The sequence below is a fragment of the Apodemus sylvaticus genome, chromosome X (genome assembly GCF_947179515.1).
Source record: "Apodemus sylvaticus chromosome X, mApoSyl1.1, whole genome shotgun sequence".
Lineage (NCBI taxonomy): Eukaryota > Metazoa > Chordata > Mammalia > Rodentia > Muridae > Apodemus > Apodemus sylvaticus.
In genome coordinates this window covers 68,972,593-68,998,677 of record NC_067495.1, presented here as the reverse complement: position 1 = coordinate 68,998,677, position 26,085 = coordinate 68,972,593, and the positions used below count along the sequence as shown (strand labels likewise).

At 37.9% G+C, this 26,085-nt stretch overlaps 1 protein-coding gene and 1 pseudogene across 1 annotated transcript in view; one reads left to right on the top strand and one right to left on the bottom strand.

Annotated features, from left to right (window-relative positions):
• The window catches only part of Sh3bgrl (SH3 domain binding glutamate rich protein like), a 76,557-nt gene that overhangs the window by 42,114 nt on the left and 8,358 nt on the right, over positions 1–26,085 (bottom strand). The gene's annotated exons all lie outside the window — the stretch shown is intronic.
• On the top strand, positions 3,012–4,843 carry LOC127674795 (upstream stimulatory factor 1-like; annotated as a pseudogene).

Genomic DNA, 26,085 nt, shown 5'->3' with positions numbered 1-26,085 from the left:
CAGTAGTGCAGCCCTTGTATAATGTGTGATTCTCTAAAGTGATTCACTAGTACTGCAAGGAAAACCCAACTTCTTTAACCCCAAATTAAAGGAATGTATGTGTGTATATATATATATAAATATATATATATATATATATATATACATATATACAACATACATACATACAAACATTTTTTAAATGCAAGTGTTTCCATAACCTCTGTGGTGATATGAGTGAGAATGCCCCCTCCTCATAGGCTCTGCAATTTAAATACTTGGTGCCCCAGTTGATAACACCATCTTAGGAGGCTTAAGAAGTGTGACTTTGCTGGAAGATATATCTCACTGGGGAAGGACTTTGAGGTTTCCAAGCCTCTTAGTAGTCCTAATTTGCTTTCTGAATCATACTTACAGTTCAAGATACGAGCCCTTAGCATCCTGCTCCAGCTGTGTTCTCTTGCCATGATAGCAATAGACTCTTGGCCCACTGGAATCATAAGCCCAAACAAGACATTCCTTTTATAAGTTATTTGCCTTGGTCATAGTGTTTTATCATAGCAATAGGAAGGTAACTAATACAGCCTCCATTTGGGATCAACAATCCACAACAGCAACTCACAGAACTGAGAAACATGTTCTACTTACCATAACAATTTACTATTACAAAGACAAATGATCAGCCAGATGGCTAGGTACAGGAGGCTAGCTGTAGAGTCACAGTACTTCCTCCTCTAAGCATATAGAGTCATGGGACTCAAAATATTTCTGAATCCATTTATCATCTGAAGTCCAGCCCCACCCTGAAACCATAAAGCCATAACTCCACCAGTTCCTTATTAGAATAATGTCATAATTAAAAAACAAGTCTATACTCTTAACCCTAAAAAAATTTCAAGGGTTTTATCAGACACCAGGAATGAACACACACACACACACACACACACACACACACACACGTATTCTGAAGCATTAATAAGTAACTTTGAAAAGTGGTAACACATTAATTTTACACAACTTAGATGCTTTTTAAATTCAATTGTACATTTTCAGAAAAAAAAATTGACTAATTCATCAAGAACTTGAATATCACCTAACTGAAAGCAACTTTGTTAAATGACAACTGCTAGGCATAAAATTAACTTATTAAGACAATATAACTGCTTCTTAGCACAGGAAAATAACCCATACTATATTACTAGTTTGTTTAGATCCCCAGGTCCAGATATAATTGATTACACATATGAAAAGAATTTACCAAAATGATACTTTAGTTCCTCCATTCTAAAAACTATGGCAACTAACATTTTAAAAGAGAGCAGTATATTTAAAAGAAAATATACCTCTCCTCCTTTAAAAGCAGGCCAATAACACTGTTGTACAGCTATTTTAAATGATAAACTAAATTAGAAGTTATGAGTATTTGTTGACTCCAAATTTACAAACAGATCATCAATTTTACATCCATCACATATGACTCTAGTTAAATCTCATTCACTTCACCAGAAAACAATTCTCCTAAAAGAGAACTACCAAAGATTCTGTTAATAGACTTCCATTAAATGTTTGAAGGTATTTATACACAACAAATTTCCGAGACAATCCAACATGACTTTCATAACTTCTCCCTGAAGAAACACAGAACACCAACTAGTGAGTGACTTATTTCATCATATTAACATATTGTTTTAAGCAGAAGTCCCTCAGCAACCTAATTTGAAATCCCCCAGTGTCAAAATTCACATGGGGCAACAGAACAGACTAAATACAGGATACTTTTGAATTTATACCAGTGAAGGAAACTCAGTTGTCACCTAGCTGGCTCAGAGTCAAAGTACAAACACAGGAATCCACTGGTTTACCTTTTGTGTCAAGTCAGTAGGAGTCAAACATTACAGATAGGAAAGAACACCACTTTATACAAACAACAGAAATGCCAGGAGTACTAACAATACTTTAAACGTATGGAAAGTTTTAGAACTTCTAACATCTGCCACTATGTCTTCAAGGCTCTGCAGAGACTTCCACACCAACTTTATTCCATTTTTTTCAAGTTCTTCCAGCCATAAAACACAGTGCTCATATTTCTCAAATATGCTAAACTCATTTCCTTTCCTAGAGCTGTCAGTTGTGATTCCTTTACCCAAAAGGTTAACTTTAATGCACACTGTTCAGCTATTGCTTCTTTCCCTACTAGGCTTAAATATTACCTTTGCAGCATAACTTTCCCAGACCACATTATTTAAAACAGGTCTCTTATTATGATCCCCAGCTAAGTAGTGTCTTAGTTCTTTGTGGCACTTATCACAAGTTGAAACTATAAAGTTGAAACCACATTCTTTCATTCAGTGTTTCCTGGTTTAATGTCTATGATATCCTTTGGAATGTAGACTCAGTTCAAGGACTTTATCGATCTTGTTGATAATCCCAAGGACCTAACACAAAAGCAAGCATGCGGAATATACTTGAGACTGAGCTCGCTGCTCCCTGCCCTGGAGTGCACAAGTCCCACCTGCCTGTAGTGTCCAGCTGTGAGCAGCATGCCTGGGAAAGTCCCTGTCTCCTCTCCCATCTCTCCTTCCTGGAGCAGCTGGGGCATGTGATAGCTGGGCTGGGCTTGCAAGGTCACCATGCAGGCTCATGCCTGGAGGTGCTCAGGTTCCCAAGAGTCTACTACTAGTTGGTGGGCCTGCAGGGACCTTGTTTTCAGGCAAGGTTCTGCCTGGTGCCTGGTGCCTGAATTCTTTGGGAACTTGTTCTGTGTTTTTGTTTTTATTTTTTTTTGTGGGTTTGTTTGTTTGTTTTGATTTGATTTTGTTTTTTTGTTTTTTGTTTTTTTAATTCCTGCCTTTGCGTCCGTGCTTACTGAGGGCAGTTTGCTTGGCTCTCCTTTTGAGCATGCAAACCACAACATCCTATGCTGATTTCCGTGTCATATATTATTAATCCTCAGGATGCTTCCGGATGTACAACAGAAATTTGAGGTTTAGCATTCAGGCCTTTGAGTCAGGAGATACAAAGTCTTCCCCAAAACGACCAGTGCCTCAGATGAGCCCCCTCACAGAGATCAGCAGAAATCAGCTGAAACCGAAGAGGGGACAGTGCAAATTCAGGAAGGTACAATGGCTACTGGAGAGGACCCAGCTAGTAGAGCTATCGCCAGCATCCAATCAACTGCCACTTTCCTGACCAAGTAATGTACAGGATGATCCAGGTGATGAGAGGCAGTTGGATGGCCAGACAGAGGGCTCTGGAGCCATCAGTGGCTACCCTGCCACTCAGTCTATGATCCAGGCAGAGATCCAGGGAGCTTTTACCAGTGAGGATGCTGTTGACACCGAGGGAGCAGCTGCTGAGACACATTATTCTTATTTCCCCAGCACCACAGTGGGAGATGGGTCAGGGGGTACCACATCTGGGGGTACAACAGCTGTTATTACCAGCCAAGACTCAGAGGCACTACTAGGGCAGGCAACCCCACCCAGCACTGGTCAATTCCTTGCAATGATCATCACAAGAAGTATTACAGGGATGGAGCCAGCGATCAACTGCCCCCAGGACCCACCCTTATTCCCCAAAGTCAGAGGCTCCCAGGACAACTTGAGATGAGAAACGGAGGGCTCAATAGCCACCGCTGGGACAAGATCAACAACTGGATTGTACAGCTGTCCAAAATCATCCCAGACTGTTCTATGGAGAGCACCAAGTCTGGCCAGAGTAAAGGTGGAGTCCTGTCCAAAGCCTGTGATTATATGATTATATAAAGGAGCTGTGTCAGAGCAACCACCGGTTGTCTGCAGAGGTGCAGGGGTTAGATTAATTGCAGCTGGACGATGGTGTGCTTCAGCCACAGGTGGAAGATCTTAAAAACAAGAGCCTGAGGATTCTTCAGCATGCAATAAGGATACATGCTCCACTATGTTCATAGCAGCCCTATTTGTGGTAGCCAGAAGCTGGAAAGAACCTAGGTGTCCTTCAACGGAGGAATGGATACAAAAAATGTGGTATATTTACACAATGGAGTACTATTCAGCCATTAGAAACAATGAATTCATGAAATTCTTAGACAAATGGATGGAGCTGGAGAACATCATACTAAGTGAGGTAACCCAGTCTCAAAAGATCAGTCATGATATGCACTAACTGATAAGTAGATATTAGCCTGAAACTTTGAATACCCAAGACATAATCCACACATCAAATGATGTCCAAAAAGAATGGAGGAGTGGCTCCTGGTTCTGTAAAGACTCAGTGCAAGAGTATAGGGGAATTTCAGATCAGGGAAGTGGGAAGGGGTAGATGGAGGAACAGGGGGAGGGAAGAGGGCTTATGGGACTTGCAGGGAGTGGGGACCCAGAAAAGGGGAAATTATTTGAAATGTAAATAAAAAATATATCAAAAAAAAAAAAAAAAAAAAAAAAAAAACCAAGAGCCTGCTACCACAAGTTCAGTTACACGGCACCATGGACTTGAGGTTTTCATCAAGAAGGACAACCAACTAACTCTGGGGACTCAGGGGCTTTGGGCCGAGAACTGCAGATAGCCCAACAGCAACAGGCTAATCCCAAGTCCCTCTCCTTCACGGCCTAATTCTGGCATGAGACTGGGGGAGTTTGGCAAGAGTGTTTTTGAACTGAGGCCCTGTGGTATGGCAGTCTGTAGTGAGTGGTGTGAAACACAGTGTGGACATGCATACACAGCCTTGCCTGTCTGCTCCCACCACACACTTCCCAAGCCTGGTGATCCTTCAGCACTTTCCATGTACTGTCTCTTTGGTGGACACTGGACAGACTAAATTTGGGCTTGTTGAGTACTTGCTTAGAGTGCCTGGGAGAGGGTCTGTGGGCCTAGTACTTCCACTGGTTTTTCCTTTCTCTGGAGCAGAAGTTAAGATGCACCTGATTACTCTAGGGAGCAGGCTTACTCAAGAGGTGGGGAAGGATGCTAGCTGGCTGCTATACCAGAAACAGTAGGAGGGCCAGTGTGCAGCTGAGGCCTCTACAGAAGGCTCTGGAGCCAGGGAGAACTATTGGCAGGGGCGGGTTCACAGAGAGCCTTCCCTGTTCCAGAGATGGTTCTTTTTATTTCTTTACCTTTTTTTAAAAAGATAAAATTGTTGGGCTGGAGAGATGGCTCAGCAGTTAAGAGCACTGACTGCTCTTCCAGAGGTTCTGAGTTCAATTCCCAGCAACGATGTGGTGGCTCACAACCATCCGTAATGAGATCGGACAACCTCTTCTAGTGTGTCTGAAGACATCTACAGTGTACTTACATATAATAATAATTTTTAAAAAAAAGATAAAATTGTTTTGAGCCACACACAAAAAAAAATTACTTAAAACACACTTGTTTATGACAACATTTTCATGGAATAAGCATGGAAGTGCTAGTATTCTCCTTTTCAAGTTAAAGTCATGAGGTTTAGTAGAAACTAAGGAAACTATGAATCATGGAACTGAAACTCAACCACTGAACTTCCTCCTCCCTGTCCACAGTCCTTTCCACCATGGTATAACGAAAATTTCCCCAATTACTAGCAACCACACATCATATAATCCATGACAACTTTTCTACTCCCCAGAGATTCTAGGTAGTAGGTTCTAGGTAGTAGATATGAAATCAAATCACATAGCTATTTTTAAGATGTTTCATTATTCATGTGTGTGTATACCAGTAACTGTGGAATCCAGAGGCAGACAACAGACCCCTGGCCCTGGAGTAACAAGCTGGAGTTACAAGGTACTAGGAATCAAACTCTGGTCCTCTGCAAAGGCAGCAAGCACTCTTCAGTGCCTCTCCAGTCCCAGAATTCTTTTGTAAAATGATTATTAGTGGGGCTGGAGAGATGGCTCAGCAGTTAAGAGCACCGACTGCTCTTCCAAAGGTCCTGAGTTCAAATCCCAGCAACTACATTTGCTAATGGTGGCTCACAGCCATCCATAGATCTGATGCCCTCTTCTGGTGTGTTTAAAGACAGCAACAGTGTGCTTAGATATAATAATAAATAAATCTTTAAAAAATGATTATTAGTTGTTTACATTATTGTTAAAAGAGGGCTCCAGTTATATCCAGACCACTTAAGATGACTAAAGTAGTCGGCTCTGGCCTATCGACACTAGCCCCTGCCCTGTGACTTAAACCAATGAAGATTGTATCCACTTATAGCCCTCAATGTCAGTTTGGAATTAGACTGACAGAGCTGAACTCAAAGCGGTGGCACAGCTGTTTACTTCTAAACATTACATTTTCTTTATCTTCACTAATTTCTAGGGACCAGCTATACTCCTTACCTTGGGACCCCATTGTTACATCCCTTCATCCTCGAATCTCCAGAGGAATATCATCTACTTTCCCTCTGTCAATAAATTTCTCTCTGCCCTCTTATAAGAATACTTCTGATTACATTTATGGCTCACATAGTCAACCCAGGAAATATATCCTATCTTAAAATCCTCAATAAAACCTTCAACATTTTCTTTTCCATATATGACACACAGACATGTTCCATAAATTAGGATCTGGCTATTTCTAGCAGGCATCATTAAAGCAAGCTACAGAGTAAGACTGAATCGATGTATACTCACAGGATGCATCCACTAAGCCATGAGTATCTTGCCCACAGTCATATGGCATTGTAGGTTGTTACTGGTTTCCTATGTGACTAGGATTCTCACAAAAGAACATTTTCTATCCTTGAACTCTCTCACACACTATGTGAAGGCAAATTATTGATAAAATCTTAAAATATTCTTTTGAAAAACGCATAATAATGAAAATATGGTCAGACATGGAACTAAGAAAAACATTTTCATGGTAATAAAAATATTCTTTTAAATTATAGCTCCATAGTGGCTGCCAATAGTCCAGGTTACATTATATAAGCAAAAATCTGGCCACATACCAAAATGTAAAGCAGATAGACAGTAATTATCAAGTGGATTCAGATATTGCAACTTAAAAAAAATCTAGATGGACTAGAAAATTCCTTATTTCTACCCTACTCCATTCCCCAAATATCATTATATATATATATATATATATATATATATATATATATATATATATAATAATTGCAGACATTGCATCTGAGTAATAAAGATGTAATAAAGTTTTAACACCAGCAACACAGTAAGTTTGTATATGTTCTCTAGCTGATATTACCAGTGAACTATGTGACTTTGACTAACTTCCTGCTCTATAAAACTCAATTTCATGCTAGAGAGTGGTGGCAAATTCCTTTAATCCCAGCACTCAGAAGGCAGAATCAGGTGGATCTCTGTGAGTTTGAGACCAGCTTTATATACAAAGTGAATTCCAAGACAGCCAAGGGCTACACAGAGAAATCCTATCTCGAAGAGGAGTTGGAGGGAGGGAGGGGTATGACTCAGTTTCAGGTACAATGAGATGACTGTCCACCTAATGACAATAAAATTTCATCTTCAATCAAAAATTATTACTGTGAATGATCTAGATGACCATAAAGAATTTTCTAATTATAGCAAATAATATGAGATCAAAATATTCATTTAACCATCCCAAATTCTAGCCCTCAATCTGCTAAAATAGTTTTAAGAATGCTATGTATGGGACTAAGCATAGTGATTTTTCATATGCAATGACAGCACTTGGAGAAGGCAGTGAGTCTCATAGTTTACAACCAGCCTGAGCTAACTGTCTCCAAAAACATCCAAGATTAGTCACTTAATATCTGCCATTAGTAATAGATCAACTCCCTTAACATCATCTAAATTCCCCATTACTTATCTTTCTCATAAAGTTTTAAGATGAACTAATAAGGCAGTTATATATAGAATGACAATTGTTTTCAATAAGATAAATATATCCTCTTAATTTATTTATAAACATCATAAACGCAAAAACAAAAAGACCTTCTAAAAGTCTCCCTCAAGTGAAAAAATGGCATTAGACTTTAAGATATCCATGTGTTGGGTCCTATGCATAAGTTCAACACTAAATGGGTTCAGTAGGTTCTCTCTCTCTTTCTCTCTCTCTCTCTCTCTCTCTCTCTCTCTCTCTCTCTCCTCTCTCTCTCTCTCTGTGTGTGTGAGAGAGAAATTGTGTGTGTGTGTGAGAGAGAGAGAGAGAGACAGAGAGAGACAGAGAGAGACAGAGAGAAAGAGAGAGAGAGAGAGAAAGAGAGAGAGAGAGAGAGAGAATTGTGGAGGGGTGCCCATTGTTCCTGTGTGTATCTAATACTAATAATTACAGAAGAAGTCATAAATTTGAGAGAAGGAAGAAGGGGTTTTGGAAATTATGAAATACAAAACTGACATATATTAAACTGGCAAAAATACAAAAAAATAAAAATAATAATAATTCAAACTTTAAAAAGACAAGCCAGTGTTTTATTCCTTTTGCAAAACTTGTCACTATAAATGTATTATTAAGTTAGAAAAGTTAGGTTACATTGACAATCAGTAAAATATTGCTGTTTCTAAAGTGATGTGTTTTCCTCATAAAAAGTCACAATAATGTGATCCCCGATTAGATATTCCAGAGTTTTGTCCACAGGCCTGTGTGGGCAACTAGAAAATGAATAAATTGTTGGAAATCTGCTGAATTGTTTCCTAGAGGAATCCCATAGTGCCTCTCCATTACTGGTAAGATTCTAAAACCTGATTTTAATTCCCAAAACTATGGCAGGGGAAACATGCCAATCTAAACATTGAAGTATTGGCTTTCTATTGTTTATGTAACAAAGTATAAAAACAACACTAGTCTATCGTGAAAGTTCTGAAGGACAAATTTCCAATCTTGATCTTACTAGACTAAAATACAGGTATTAGCATAGCTAGGTTCTTTTGGGATTTTAGAGAAAAATGTTTTTCTTCTTTTTCATTTCCCAGCTTACACAGTGCTGGTATTCTTGTGCTAACAGCCAGTTTTTCTCATTCTCAAATCAAAAGTCCTTATAGCTTTCTTTTCCCCTCATGTACTATCTCCCTGACAATTACAGTTTGGTCTCCATCTTTCACTTATAATGAACTTATGATAATGATCTGGGTAATCTAAAACATTAAATTTCATAATATCTGAAAAATCTCTTCTGTGATGAACAATAATAATATCACAAGGTCCAGGGATTAAGATGTAGACATCTTTCAGAAGCTATTATTATGCCTGCTACAATTGGCCCTAATTCTAATAGTTAAGCCCCCATAATTGTATAGAGACATTCAATTATGTAAGTTTACCCAATGAATTTAACCAATGGATATAGCCAAAGTAGAGCACTGATCATAAAAATAATTCCTTCCTAAGTACAGAAATGGCTCCCTTGGTAAAGTGCTTGCAGTGTGACTATGAGCACTTGAGTTTGGATCACCAGGACCTGCACAAAAAGCTTAGTACTTAAGCATGCACCTGTAATAACATTGCAAGGGAAATAGAAACAAGTAGGGAACCAAGGACTTGCTGGCCAGCCAATTCACTCATATTTGGTGAGCTCTAGGTATAGGAGGAGGAGATCCTATCTTTAAAAAAAAAAAAAAGAGGTGAACAGTGAAGAATTCCTGGTGTCCCCATACATTTGCACACAAATACACATGTGCAAAATACATGTTCATTTACATGTGAGCATTCACATGCACACAAATAACATTTCCCAATTTGTTGCAATAGAATGTGGAGTAGAAGTACTTTGGAATAAGACCGTAGGTTAGAATACTACCCCTGAAACTTGGTGTAAGAAAACAGTCAGAAGATTAAACATAACAAGCCTTATACTGTGTGATAAAGTGTTTAAATGAGATGAAGCAAGGGAGCTCCCTGTAGGAACGCGGGTAGGAGAGCCAAATTAGAAATCAACTGTAGGACCTCTTCCATGGGCATAACAGCATAACAGTATTCCCCCAAGAAACAGCGGAAACTACAAATGGGATGTGCTGTTCAACATATGCAAAGCGCATGAAGAACCAAAAGAAACAGTGTTATGCAGAGATGCAAAGGAACGAGAGGAAAGACTTAAAGTTTCAATTCTTCACAAGATAGAAAAACATAAACTACAGGCTGCAAAGGTGAACATTTGCCTTTCCGCCACCCAGCACAAAGCAGAGCCTGTAAGAGTGGAAGGAGTGGAGAACTTCAACTTTGAACTCACCACATCCATGCCAGCAATTCACACCAGAAGTAGTCTTCTCTATTTCTTATTTTCTATTGTTTAGTCTCTATTATTTAAGACATTTCTCATGCCAATCATGATCGTTTTGCCTTTGTGTGCATATTGCTCAGTGAGGTTTTAAGATTGCTGTGTACATTTCTTCACCTACTCTCAAAGAAAACATTCTTTTGACATTTTTAACAGCCTTTCACCCATATCTCATATACTTTCCCTATTATTTATGTCTTCTCCTCCATCATCCTTATCACTTCCTATTTTTTACCTCTTAATGATTTTTACAATGTATACATCTGCAGGCCCTAACAGTATCACAGTTTTACTCTCCAGTGCACTTCACTGGCCCAGATTTCTTTTCTGTTTTTTTTTTTCAGAGTTGACACACTACTTATTCTTAACACCACCACCTTACTCATCTCCCAGTCCTGGACTTACAAACTAAAACTCCACTGTACTTCATACTATACTTGGCTTATCCTCAGATATTGGAGGCAAGGAGGTGCTGTAGTCAATAGGCTAGTGCAGCATTGGCACAGTGTTAAAAATCAAGCAGTTCTGGGAGCACTGAGTGGCTCATATTGTTGTTCCTCCTATGGGGCTGCGAACCCCTTCATCTCCTTGGGTCCTTTATCTAGCTCCTCCATTGGGGACCGTGTGTTCAGTTCAATGGCTGGCTGAGAGGGTCTCCCTCTGTATTTGTAGGGACAAAACCATCAACCAAAGAGTACACATGGAGTTACCCATGACTCCAGACACATAGGCAGCAGAGGATGGCCTTGTTAGACACCACAGGGAGGAGAGACCCTTGGTCCTAGAAAAGCTCAATGCTGTAGTATAGAGGACAGGGAAGCAGGGGAGGGTTGATTGGGTAACAGGGGGAGGGTAGATGGCTTAAGGGATTTTCAGGAGGGGACTAGGAAAGGGGACAACATTTGAAATGTAAATAAAGACTATATCTAATAAAAATTCAAGCAGTTTTGGGTTTTCTCAGTCTGTAGTCTACTTGAAATAATATAGGGCTGACAACACCCTAAGCACCTCCATCAACTGTTTTCTGAACTCAGCACCTGAATGCTCCAATATTCTAGTGCCACTTGAACACTGTGAATGCTTCAACTGAAAGAAGATAACCAATCCACATACAACAAATGAAATAAGGTCAGATACATTAATCCCAGTGCAGTAACATGAAATACACACACACACACACACACACACACACACACAAAACATAACATCTCCAAAAATTACTAATCCTATTGTAATGACATCTAGTGACAGTGAATTAGAAGAAATTTCAGAAAACTCAAAGCAGTGATTTGAAATTATGCTCAAGGACACAAACACCAAAACAAAATAAAAGATGGGCTAAAGAAAGTGATAGAAATACTGAAGAGAAAAACAATGTGAAGTGCTGGAATTGAAAAACACAATAAATCAAATAAAGAGCTCCTTGGAAACTCTCACCAACAAAATGGGTCAAGGAGAGGACGGAGAAGGTAGCCTTGAGGACAAGATGGAGGAAGTGGTAAAACTTCTAGAGGAAAACTGAGTACAGGTTAATGCCCTAGCACAGGAAAGGACATACTGAAGAAGACCTGAATTTCTCAGGAAATAAAAACAGTACTCAGCAAATGGGATTTCATGAAATTAAAAAGTTTCTGTATAGTGAAAAAGCACCATCAATTGATTGAATAAAGATCTTATAGAATGGAGAATTCCTCTACCAGCTACTATATCATCATCAGTCAGGAAAATGGAAACTAAAAGTTCTTCCAGACCTCATCTCACCCAAGCAAGAATGAATATCATCAAGAAAACAAGTGGACTACGGAGATGTTTTAGTAGCGAGGAGCACTGGCAGCTCTTCCAGAAGACCCGGGTTTGATTTCCAGCATCCACATGACAGCTCACAACTTTAAACTTCCAGGGAATCTGATATCTTCTTCTGGCCTGTGTGGATACCAGGTACACATGGGATGCATGGACATGCATTCAGGGAAAACACCCACACACATAAAGTAAAATAAAATTCCTAAATTTTTATTTGGAAAAATACACAAAGCTAAAACAAATGAGCACAGATGCTGATGAGGTTGTGTGGAAGGGGGAATACTTATCCACTGTTGGTAGGAATACAAATGGGCACAGCTGCTATGCAAACTAGTGAAGAGAGTCTCGAAAATCTAAAAGCAGTTATACCAGTCCTGTGCATATACGAGGTGTCCACAAGATGTCAAAGATACTTGCACATCTGTGTTTATTCCTGCTCCATTCACAATAGCTAGAAATGGGATCGGTCTATATGTCTATCAACTAATGAAAGGATGGTGAAAATACAGTATACATAAGGAATTTTACCAGCTGCAAAGAAAAATGAAATTAGGAAAGTTGAGGGAAAATGTATAGGACTGGAAAATTACTAAGTAAAAGACAAATACCACATTTTCTCTCATATGTGCATCTTAATTTTTTAGAACTATGTTTTTAATATGGAGTATGCATCCACTGAGGTCAGGAGGCTAGAAAGGACGCATGAAACAGATAGAAGACTGTAAAACATATATGATAGGGAAGTAGGTGTTAGAAAATAGGAGTTAAACTTTGAGGAGAAAGAAAGGATAGTAACTAAAACTGAGGAGATAGGAAAGTTACAGAACTCGCTGCTTTATAAACTAGTTACAAAATATGTAATTTTTTTAAATCAGGAATTTAAGAACAAATGCCCCTACATGAGTAGACACTGCATCCTCGGAGCATGGGTTAATAAATGAAAAAAACTCATTGCCAGATATGGGAGAACCTCCCCCTCTCCTTAAGTTTTCAACACAAAATATACTAGAGGCTCCCCAAACAACACAGCTATTACCATTGCTCTTAATTACCCTCTAAGACTAGATAATAAAATCCTCTTGCTAAAAACACCACACACTATGGTTGCAGGACATCCAGAAATCAAGTGGGGCTTTTCTGGAAATATCCTCTCTACTGAGTAGCTTTCATAGTGCCAGAAAGTACTGTGTGGGGTCACTGTGGAACAAAAGTTATCAATAGTTTTATCCAATAGAATCCATATGCTACAATAGCAAGCTACTATACAAGGTGTGGCTACTTACTGGTATGATACCAGCACAAGTATTCCTGGATAAGTAATTGCTTTCTGATTGGTTTTGAGATCTGCTCCACAGGAAGGAACTCATACCTCTTCAAATCTAGTCAGAAGCCCATGGCTAAGGAAAGTCACAGTCCCTAAGGGGAATCCACTGTTCTTGTTTTGCTAATGAACATGTTATCAAACTGCCTTCTAAGCATTTTATGTGTATAGTCATACATAAATCCTACTCTCAACCTTTTTTTTCTGCAGTCAACAGCAGCCACTATAAAGATTTATAACTGTCTAATGTGCAAGGAATAATTACTATTAAGGGCTCGTCCCTAAATAAGTTATTTATATCACCTCCCCAGCCTTGCTGAAAGCAGCTCAGGAAACATCACCTAAGAGTGATTGGAATATAAGAACTTGAAAATGGGGAGGAATTCGATAAAATGCTATCTTCTGGACATGAAAAGACCACAGCACTCATGAACTAACAGCAGTTGTGATTACCTGCAGAAGGCCAGCACATGATCAAGTAGATCAACATTCAATCATGAATGGTACAAGTGCTTTGAGGATATGCCCAATGCTGAAGAGCTATTGGTAACTGACAGCTGCTTGGAGTAGGAGCTTCAAGGGCTTTTTGTTTGTTTGTTTGTTTTTTGCGGATTGTTCCTATGCAGGCTCCTACTTTGGTGGGCTATACTTACAGAAGTGCAGGCAGTACTAACTGAACTCAGTGAATTATTTACAGACAAGAAAGTAAAGGTGGGAAGGAAATGTCTAATGGGAGAAAAAAGGGGGAATATAGGTTAGATATGATCACCATAAACTGTGTACGTGTATGAAGTTGTCAAATAAATAAAAATATTCTAAAGGAAAAATGAGAAATATGAAAATAATTTTCTATTATCTAATCACAATCACAAGTCTTAACTGAAACAATTGTTCATACAATATATTTTTATCTTGTTTTCCTTTCCCCCAACTGCTAATTGATCCTTCCTATCTCCTTACCCATCCAACTTTATGCTTCTACCTAACAAAGAAACAAAATACAAGACAGAAATGCACTGGGATCCTTTTGTGTTGGTTAACTACTCCTGGGTATAGAACCTGCCCTAGAATGTGATTGACATAAGCAGTGACACTCCTGTGACCAGTGACAGCAGGAAAATGGCGAAAACTTAGTTTTACTTTTCTAGCAGCTATCAATTGCCTATAACTTCTTGGATAGAAGTGGAATCCTCATGTCCACGTCCCCCTCTCAGTACTGAAATCTCATTGGCTAGAACCTGTGCAAGTCTTGCACAGGCAAAACTCTTAACTGTAATATAACATTTACTCTGTATTTACTCTGTATATCATTGCCATTAGTTTCTATATCATAAGAAAAACTCAAAGAACACCGTTTGTCTTATTTAAGTTTTCAGCATAGCCCTTCTCTATGTGTATGTGTGTGTGAGAGAGAAAGAAATGGAGACGGAGGAGGGGGAGATTAAATCACCCATAGGTGATTAAAGCATTTCAAGAGAGTGACTGAAACTACATTTAGGAGTTACATTCAGGAATTAAAGTCTTGACTGTGAAGACAATCTGTTCATAACATCTGGCACCCCAATCATTGTCAGGATTGATCTGGCTGCACTGGTGGCTAAGGTGGACCCTTCCTCCTTCACTACTCTTGCACATGCCTCTAGACTCTATAAACTTGTCAACAAGGACACCCTTCCATGATAGAGAAGAACTGTTCTTTGGTCATGAATATACTACAAGTAACTGAAGTTCTCTGGAAGGAATCTCCAAATAAGTTCTGAAGGAATATAAATTCGAACAAGGCACCTATATAATAGTGGATATAAAACACATCCACCATATCAGCAGACAGATAATCAAATACTGTTTCCAGAAAACTGAGTGCTGGGAATATAGCTCCGTTGGTAAAGTGTTTGGCTGCACAAGTATGAAGATGAAGTGCAACAGCCAGGATCGATATAAAAAGAAAAACACAATGGATTGCAATCCCAGTGTTGATTTAGGAGACAGCAGGTCCCTGAGGACAATCATCATAATATAATTAAAAAGCCCTAGATCCCCATGAGAGACCCTGTCTCAAAAAGTAAACAATAAGAGTAGAAAGCTGAGAAACAACTCTGAGGCTGGCCTCCAGCCTTTACATGCATGCCCTTATGCATGCACATGCCACACGTAGCATGCAAACATGCGTGCATGCATTTGTGTTCTCTCTCAGTTCTCACACACACACACACACACACACTCAGAAGTGTACACACACATGCACACACAAACAAAACTTCAGGGACATAGGACAGGATCTTATGTTAGGTGAAGGGTTCTAGTGTCATGTTTTAGACATCAGAATGTAAAATTTTGAACACTGGGCACATGTTCAAAAGATATTGTCATAGTTTTAAATCTTTTTAATAACTGGGTTATCTAGTCGTGGGGGAACTTTCCTCTCTCAATAATTATTATGAATATGAATAGAGAAAATAAATGTTTAAAATGCTACAAATTGCCAGGTGAAGTGGTACTCATACTCCTGTAATCCCAGCTCTTCGGAGGCTAACACAGGCTTCTTGTCTGTTTGAGGCCATACTAGGCTCCACAGTGCGTTCCAGGCCAGCCTAGACTACAAAATAAAACCCTTTCTCAAAAATGAAACAAGTCACAGCTCTAAACTTGTACACCTTAAATGAGATGTTTAATGGAGTGCACTATAGGTCCATTTTACCTGTAAGATTCTTTCAATCTAGAATCAGACTTAACAAATACAATATTTCCACACAAGTTTATACAAACATTGCTCAATCTATTAATGCAGCAACATCATCATAAAAGTTAAATAATTCATCAGCAAATACCAAAGAACATCTTTTCCAAGCTAGAGATTGATGATACCTGACACAGTCTGTTTAACAGTTTAACTACTTATCTCTACTTATCTCCTGTTTACAGTTTCACTTTCGAAGCTTTACTGATTAGCCACAAGAAGATTAACTGACAATAGGATTAGTTTCTCTTTCAAATGTCTGTTCTATCCTCCTCTGGAGGCCTGTTTCCTGTGAGGTTTGTACTTCCTTCCTTTTCTGCCTAAGACTCAGGCTCTCACCTTTCTGCTCAGATTTTCTGCTCCCAAATCCTTCTGTTGTGATTAGATCTTAGTACCCAAGATCAAAGGTCTCAGCCAGGGCCTCAGAAGAGTTTATCATCACCTGAAACTAGAAGATCACCTCAGACACTATGGAGGTCCACCATGATGTGTGTGTTGGGGGGCAGTTTCTATGGAATCCATGGCAAAGCAAACAGATGGTGGCATATGAGGGTAATGGCAAGCAATTAGGAGCAAGAGCGACACCACCACCTGGCTCACATTGTTTAAAAGCCACTCAAATCTCCACCAGCCTGAGCCATGGAAACCACTGCCAGGAAATGAGGTCCGGGATCAGCTACTGGGATTCTGATCACCAGCCAAGCAACAATGAGATCCAGAGTGAAATAGATGGTCCTCCAGGACACCAACAAGGAGACCCTGACCTTTTTCTCAGCCTCCATGTCACCATTGATCCATGATCACTTTAAGCATAGCCCTTACCCTGGGAAAGTAATGAGGATACCATCTCACTGGGCATGCTGAGGTGGGAGGTGATGCCAGTTCTGAGCTGTGTAACAAGTAGAAACAGAAATGAGGACAGATCAAAACCCTAGAAAAACAGTCCTCTGTCCTTGCTTGTGCTGTCCTCAAGCTATAAAGAAGATGGTGGGAGAGGCAAGAACAAACTTAAATTCATTTCCTGAGGTATTAGCACCTCTTAGCGATGAAGGTTACCTGATGTCGATCTGTCCAACAGTTAAACTATTTCTCCATTAATAAATATAGCACATAAATACTGATTTAGTAGCTGGTACATGTGTGTGTGTGTGTGTGTGTGTGTGTGTGTGTGTGTGTATCATAGAAAAACAAAAATAACTAATCTAATAAAGGGAAAAGGAAATAGACAAAAATGATAAAGGAGTTTGGAAGTAAAGAAAATTATTGCATTAACAAAGAGTTTATTAGAGACGAAAGGTTAACAATGAATAAGACCAAGGACTATGGAATAAGGGGACAAAAATTCACTTGCCAAAACAAAGGTGAGAAAAAAGTTTGATTATGCAAGTGTTATATGCCCAAATGTCTGGATCAAACACTGCCTTTAGTGCAGCCTTTCCACTGACAGCACCTAAGGTGATTTTAGTATGTGAATGAGCATGTTTATTCAATTGAATATATTTATGTTAATAGATAAAAGAAAGCTGAGCAATTACCACATCAAATCCATGATTTCACCTACATTGCTGTTTAAAATAAATCACTTTGTTCATTCATGCATGCATTCATTCATGCATTCAAATTCCATAAACATACATTCATTATATACTTGCCAATGACTGAGCACAGTGTGGTAGTCTGAAAACACAACAGAGATTAAGATTAACATCAGAAACTTTATAAATCTGTAAAGAAAAACTATAACAGAAAAGATGAATAACATAAAATACCTCAGACATGACACAACTAGAATGTAAAATATACTTAATCCATGGAGTTCTCTGGAGATGGTTAAAGTACTTTTTGCTAATAAGTGAATTCTGGGTAGAATGGATGGCAGAGGGAAACAACTCAGAAAATGCTTCACTCAAGTATCAACTCAGCTGTGATTCAGTCAGTCCGTAGTTCTCAACAATCAAAGTGTTATGAAGTGGTGGCTAACATTCATAAGCTTCATCCTCCTTCTCACATTTAGCATTATCAATACAAATCCACACATCATGTTAAAAGGAAACTATTATAGCAGCAAAAGTCATCCTGAATTTTTCAAATCTACTTCTTTCCCCAAAGAATATCCAAAAGAAACCTGAGGTGAATGTGATCTCTAAAAGTTGGATAAAGGTTTAATTTTAAAATGAAAGTCCAGGCCAGGGAAATAGCTCAGTGTGTAACGATACAAAATTGGCAGCCTCAGTTTGATCCTTGGGGCCATACAGTGAAAGGACAAGGACTGACCCCTTCAAGTTGTACTCTGACCACTACACATACATCCACACATGAGCAAATATGTGCATACACACACAGAGAGAATAAATAAAGAAAAATGTTACAAATTTTCTAAAAAGAAACTCTACAGATAAAAACAAATTTACTTCTCACACTGAGGTCAAGGTCTAGCATTCTTCTTTTTGAGACCTTCACCTGAGTCATAACCAAGTCAATAATATAAAATAAAATAGCATATACTTTTGGTTAAAACATTAACTATAATTATGATCACCTTAGTTTTGGTTATATAATATTACTGGAATTGGTACTGGAGATGACCTGACTGGCAGAATACTGAGTGAAATACACTTTCATCCATTCATTCATCTAGATTTTTGTAAAGTTTTATATAATCCATCTAGCCATCATTTGAACCGTTTCTTTTAGAAAAGACTGAAGTTGAGTCATTTTTTTTCTCCTTTGAATAGAGTTTCAATTTGTACCCCAAACAAGCCTTGTGCGTGGAAGCCATCTTCCTGCCTCAGCACCCCAGGCTTTGGGCTTACAATCATGAACTATAATGCCAGGCTCTAGAGTCAGTTTGAAATCAGGAATATCCTAGAAGAAGCTATAACACCCCTGCCCGGTTTCTCCATGAACACCCTTTTTAAAAAGTGTTCCCAATTCCAGAGTTGAAGACAAGGTAGAAAATAGAGAGTGTTGACTGAATCATCTGAACAAAGAATGATTTATGGTTCATTTATTATATTATAGCAAAAAATGGATTTGACAGTAAATGTAATGGAATTATAAATAAAGCTCAAAGTAAATTATTTGTATAAAATGAAATTAGTTAAATACCAATTATCTTAATTTCAGTTCAATTGTGAGTAGAAACAATGCCATTTTGTATGTATTCGTGATGCAGCCTCAGCCCTGTCTCCAACTTTGTGGTTTGTCCTTTAGGTTAAGGACATGCTCTATACCTCAGCTTGTCTTCTTGCCTAACTTAAAAAAGTCATGGCTTTGGAACGTAGTTCAATGACAGAGTATTTCTCTAGCTTCTTAAACTGTGGGCCATTGAACACACTTAACTGAATGCACTAGATATAAAAAAGTTTAGGAACAACAACGGCTTCTGAACACACAAGTGTCCATTACTTAGTGAATCCAAGGTGTTTCAGTCAGCATGGGTCTATGCCTCAATGTACAACTTATCTGAAGTCTTGGTTCTAAACACAGACTTACACAGGCAGCTATAAGTGGATCCAGTGAGTGAAAAATAAACCATGAAGCTAAGAGGGAAAAGTGGTAATGGTAGATAGGGGAGGAAATGAAAAGAAGAGAATGGAGTATGGATCTGTAAACCTACTATATTTATGTATGAAAATCTCAAACAATAAAAAAAATAGCATGAAAATTACCTCACAGAACCTACTCCAAAAGTTTATAAGCACCTCCTTACCAAGAAAGATTCTCCATGCATTTCTCTCAGACTACTTCAGAAACTTGTTGAAGATGGCTTAACTTGTATTTCACTCTGTAAAACCCATATATGTTGATAGATAAAGACAGATGGACAGACAGACCAACCGATGGATAGATTGATGCACTGTGTGCTGTGAGATATGGGAGTTAGCATTAGAAATTAAGTTTCTAATAAAATAACCTGTGTTTACCTCAGACAGATTGCCAAGGTAAGCAGATTAACTGGCCTACTTAAATTGCTGAACCTCATAATTGTTACTCAATAATTCCATATTGTGAAAAGAAGTCTTGGTCCAGCATGTGCTCCCCCAACTCAAGATACCTTATTTTTGTGTGAACATATGCATATCCATAGCTTAGAGGGAAAATGTTGCCATATTTGGGACATGTACAGTAGAAAATCAAAATTTAAAAACTAATTTACAGATAGTCTATAGTGAGACCTACCGCAAACATGCCTGAAGTAGCTAAAAAAAATACTCATAAAGAGAAGATGTTTAATATTTTGGAAATGAAATACTAGCTAACATATTCAGGAGAAATAAAGGATGTGAAAGAAAATATGTAGAAATTAGACTAACAATGAAAAAAACATGTAACATGTTTCCAGTAGCATAGTATCCCTTACCAGAAAACAAAGATATGGAAATGTCACTGTCACTGGCAGCACAGTAGCTTGTTTTCTGGATTTTCAATCTCCTTGTTTCCCTCCTTCCTTCTGCCCCCTCCTTTCCTCTCTCCCTCCCTCCTTCTTTCCTTTCCTCACTCCCTGTCCTTTTAACCCCCTTCTTCTCTTGCCTTCTTCACTTTTATGACTCTGTATAATTACTTTAGTACAATTTTTCTTTCCTAAAGTATAATTCCCTTAGGACAAACTTTGAATCAAATGTCACATTCAACTAACCACAAATATATGTGTATTCTTATTTTTTTTTTCCATTCTTTCAAGCAGGGGGTGGGGGATTGAATTTGGAGCTTCCCCAAGAAAGTAGTCTGGGACATATCCAGTACTCCTTTAACGTCTTAAAAATTATTTGTTTGGTTTTTAGACAATCTCACTAGGTAGCCCTGTATGGAATTCAGATATGCAAGCCAGGCTAGCTTCACACTTCCTTCCATTCCCTTCCATCTGCCTCTGTCTCTACAATTGCCCCTGGAACCACTTGCACTGTGAATTGTTACAAAAAAAAAAAAAAAAAAAAAAAAAAAAAAAAAAAAAAAAAAACAGAGTTAAGAGTCAGAGAGTGAAGAGGGCAGGAAAAGAAGGACGAAGGGAAGATGGAAGGAGAGGGAGCAAGGGAAAGAAGAAAGGAAGGAAGGAAGGAGGAACACAGCGAGAAGGAGGGAGATAGGGAAAAAGGGAGAGAGGGAGGGAGGGAGGGAAGGAGGGAGATTGATATTCTTCCCTCAAGAGAAAAATTCACTTACAATGGAAAACTAATAACAGGCCTCTCTTCTGTGCTAATATTAGTATTTCCAAACAAAACAAGTAACTTGAAGATCTTGTGAAGCCATGTCTACAATAACTAAGAACACAGGCAAATTTTCATTTATAAAGAAGAGGAACGACATTTTCTTCAGCTAACAATTTTAACCAATTATTGTGGTGCTCATGAAAAGTTTCCTTCTTTCAATAAAATTCACAGTAGTTATTATTACTCTTTAAAAAAAAAAGTCTAGGCATTCCCCAGGATGCAAGTTTAAGATCTTTTATTTCCACAAGGGATGGTCATTACAGGGGCTAAAGCACTCTCTAAGCCCCTTCTGTTCTCAGTCTCAACTAGGGGCTCCTGGTTGAGTAGGGCACTGATGATAGAAAAGATTGCTAGCAAAGTATCATTTAACTACCTTAAAAAGTCACCACCTGGAGTTCAAAGTCCTAAGGCAGGTATTTTTCTCTACAACTGAAACAGTTTAGTTCAAAATTTTACAACGGTTCTTTTCCTAACAATTGAACCTTTTAAAGGCATTGCATTGGACTTTAAATCAGTCTTGTCCTGTAATTTTCTTCATTAGTAATGCCATTCAAGTATGCCCAGTGCTTGAGCTTTAAAGGCCTACACATTTAAAAGGTTTAAAATTTCTATCTTGAGATTTATGTAAATCCAGCAGGTTGCAAGCCTCATGAAATAAACACCACGTGGTAGCGGTAATGTAGTCTTATTCTATGACCCCATAATGTACTGCTTGACAGGCATGGACAATACCCAGAATGCTTCCTGGAAAAAGAAAAGCAGAAGGAAAGAAATTGTTTGCAATATTAAATTCTGAAACAAAAAGGAGAAAAAAACTTAAAAAAATATCTTATATTGTAGTGTATAAGTGAGTTGTAGCTAGAGATCACTGCTATAACAATGTGACACTGAAGAATTCTTACTTACACAGCAGACTTTTTTGGAAAATGAATAAACTATAATAAATGAAGAGTAGATACTTTAAAAAATCATGGGATTTATTTTTAACTTTCTCAAAAACAAAAGGCTCTTTCCAAAATAATTTTTAAAAGGCTTTCATATTATTTTAGTGGATATTGAGAAAAAATGTTCGACTAATACTAGGTGAATGTTTATATAGTACACAGTCCTTTACTTCCTATGTTTCTGATTTCAAAAATCTGATCTCTCTCCTACAAAAGAATGGGTATGCTGAATTTCACTTGTCACCTAGATTTCACCATCATACTCCTGGAGTCTAGAGAAAGGAGGAACATAGAGTAGCACTCCAGTGTATTACCATGGGAGAGTGTATGTTTCCTCCTCTGGAGAGCTTACTAAGAGAAAATTGATCATAATCTTTCTGGGCCAGCTCCCAAGCAGTCCTTACATGGATGGGTTGGATAACCTTCTATGACCTCACCTAGATAGATGCTTCTAAAATTCTGCTTTCAATATTATGGTTATAAAAATAGAAGAGAATATAACATGATTTTTATCCAGTAGATACCAAACATTCTACGATATGGTCATGGAGTCTTTATAACGAAAAAGAAATTGCTTTCAATCTATGATGCTTCTACCTACATAACGTTGCTTCTGTTTCGGTCTACCAAGAGCAGTACTATTACAAAAAAAATTTGATATTTGAAATGCTGTGTTGAAAGGAGCAGCTGTGGTTGTAATAGAAAACCCATCTACCAGAACACCTGGTTTCAGACACTTATTAACTCCCAGGGATAATGCAACAATTTTCTCTCAGAGTTCAATCAGTACATTAAGCTGAGCTAGAAATATGTTGAGAAGGAAAAGAACTAAAATTATCTATTTGTCCTATTATCTGGTGGAAACTTAAGATAAATACTAATTATTTTAGGATTTAGCTTTTTTTCCTGTCATATGGTTAGCCAAAGGCTAGCATACTGATTAGCCCCATGCCATAAACTCTAGTGCAGGATATAACCCTTATCCCATTTAGCAATGGCATAAATAGTAAAGCAAACTGATGTACAAAACCTGAACTAAAGCGTCCAACCAAAAACTTTGGAAGCCTAGAAGCTCTAGAAAAGCAAAGGAAAAGCCAGAGGGAGAGGGAAATATGAGACTAGCTTAGCTGAGTTAGGCTTTTCTAAGTACTTAATGAATGCACCTCAAGTTTTTGCCAGGCATAATTATTCATACAAACTTTCATAGCCAGGTTGGTCCCAAGGTAAAGGGAATCTAAATAAGACTTGGCAGGACTGGCCATATAATACAAGAATATTTTAGTGTTTTCCTCTGGAATTCCAAAATAACTGATAGAAACAATTCAGCTGAGAAAATACAAATCTTTCAGCTTGTCATCACAGCTACATTTGACTTTAATGAGAACTGACCTCAATTGTGCCTCTGGTGCATGTTCAAGTACAGAAAAAAAACTGAACCATTTCATTTTACTTAGGGTCTAATTCCCAAACCCTTCCAGGGAAATGGCAAAAAAAAAATGGATAGAAAATCAGTTGAACTAATAAATTATCACTGTTTTTAGAAAAAACTGTTCAAGGTGATGTGACTGGAAAATAAATAAAAATGCATTTGAACATCTGTTGAAGACACTAACTCCTATGAGAGTTTATCAATATACTTTAATATCAATATATTAAAGTATCTTGGCCTATGAGCACCTCATATATTCTCCTTATTTATTTGTAGACCATGTAACTAAGTCCCCTAAATTGGCACCCTCATACTTTCTCATTCTGAGTCACACAAGAGTCTGAGAGGCATTTCATTTATTCCAGGCCCTCTCTTGGCCTTGGGAACTAAGGTCTGCAATCTAGTCCAGTGACTGGCATAAATGTTTTTTGAATGAATGTGTGAATTAGAGCATGAAAGGAAAAAAATCCACAGCACAAATAAATCATAGACTGAGAACTGGCAGAACCTGATATAACTAAATCTATTCAAAATGTCCTCACTTTGCAAGGTTCTTCATTCGTGTCTTTGAGTTGTATATATAGTTTTACATATATCCATATGTTATCAAGTTAGTTCATGTAGAAATTTAGGGCCAAAGCTCTATAAACTCTCAAATCTAGAATGTAACCTTTTTGTTAATATGGAACCCCACATATGATTGCCTTTATCTCTTTATCTTCTTTGAATTTCATTCATAAAATTCCAAGTCAGCCCATGAATCTTAAGGTTATAGAAGCATCAGTTTACTGATCTCACAACACTGTACTAGGCAGCCTTCAAAAGGCTCCATTAGCATTAGGAATGAAACTAAGTTTAAATTATTCAAGTGAAAAACATCATTAAATTAGTTTGTACTTTCTTAGTAAAGTACTAAAATAATCCATCTCCTAGAAAAAAATTAAAGTGTACAACACATACAGACACAAGTATCTTTTTTATTTCAGCACTTGGGCTCAAATCCAGGCCTTTGCTTATACTAGATAACCCTGCCAGCAAACTAGTATAGTCTAAAGAGCCATGTTTTTAATTGGTTTGGCAAGTAAGGGTAGTGGAAATTGTCCAGCCATTCAATACTTTATGTAAGGACTTTGACTTTCCTGTTTCTTCTCTTACAAAAACAATGCACATCTGGTGAGTTAAAATAACTCTCTGCATGGTCAATATATATTTTATATGAAAATTAGTAAGGATATTTATTATGTTACTGTTGTTACTTGAAAAGGGGTCTCACTGTATATTCCTAGCTGATCTGTTTACTCACTATGCACTTTTGGATAGCCTTTCCTTTTATCACACGAGTACAAAACCAGACAATACATATCTCCTCTTCTATGTATATTCTATTCTGAATGCCTTTCAATCAGGATATTGCTTTCAGCATGTCACTGAAACTACTATGTCCAAGATCACTAATAATTTCCTCTTTTTAAATTCAATGGCATTGTAGTAATATTCAAAAGGCTTGTATGGCATGGCCAAACAATGATCCCTCAACACTCACATCTATTCTAGCTCCTAGACCTCTCTTCTTCCTTAATGAATCTTCCTCCTTTGTCTGTTCCTTTCACAACCTCCTATGTGTGAACTTTCTCCAAGGTTGTACCCTTATCCTCAGCACTCTTCTCATTTTGTAATTCCTTCCTCTTAATTCCTTTTCCCCCCAGAGTTTCAAGTAAAACCATGTAAATGGCTCCTACACCTTTTAACTTTCTAGCCATCATCTCTTCTCAACTCTAATCATACATTTCTGAATACCAACAGCAAATTTCCAATTGGTAGCCTATTTGCATTTGAATTACACCATGCCATCTATTGAAGCATCTGCTAATGTTTAGAATCCTACTCCATTCTAATTATCTCTGGATAATAAGAAGTAGAAAAAGTAAATGAATTATTATTCATGGCTCTTTGTTTCATTCTAAAACAGTTCTAAAATAGGGCCCTTCACCCTAGTTCTAATACTCAGCAGGCCATCAATAGATTCTAAGAAAAATAAAAACACTAACCTAGCCTCAAAATCTGTTCTTTAGATACAAAGACCTTCCTTCTACAGTTTAAAGCCATTACTACAACAAAAGGAATTTCTTCAACTTGATAAGATTGTTTAGAAAAACACATTTAATATTATCATATATAACATGCCACCTGTCTTTTATCATATGCTTCCACATAAGATGAATCACAAATACAAGCCATACATGGTGACACATATGTCACAATCAGAGCACTTTCAATGACCATTAGTTCAAGATCACCCTTAGCCTCAGTTAAATAAGAAGGCCAGTCTGGGGACTTCAGGAGATTCTGCCATAAAACAAAAACAAACAAGAAAGACTAGGATTCCAATTTCAAATATTTCTAAGAAATCTTGTGATGTCCAATGGTAGGCCGTGAGGATGGACTCAGTGGTTAAGAGTGCTTTTTGCTCATATAAAGGACCAATTTTGGTTTC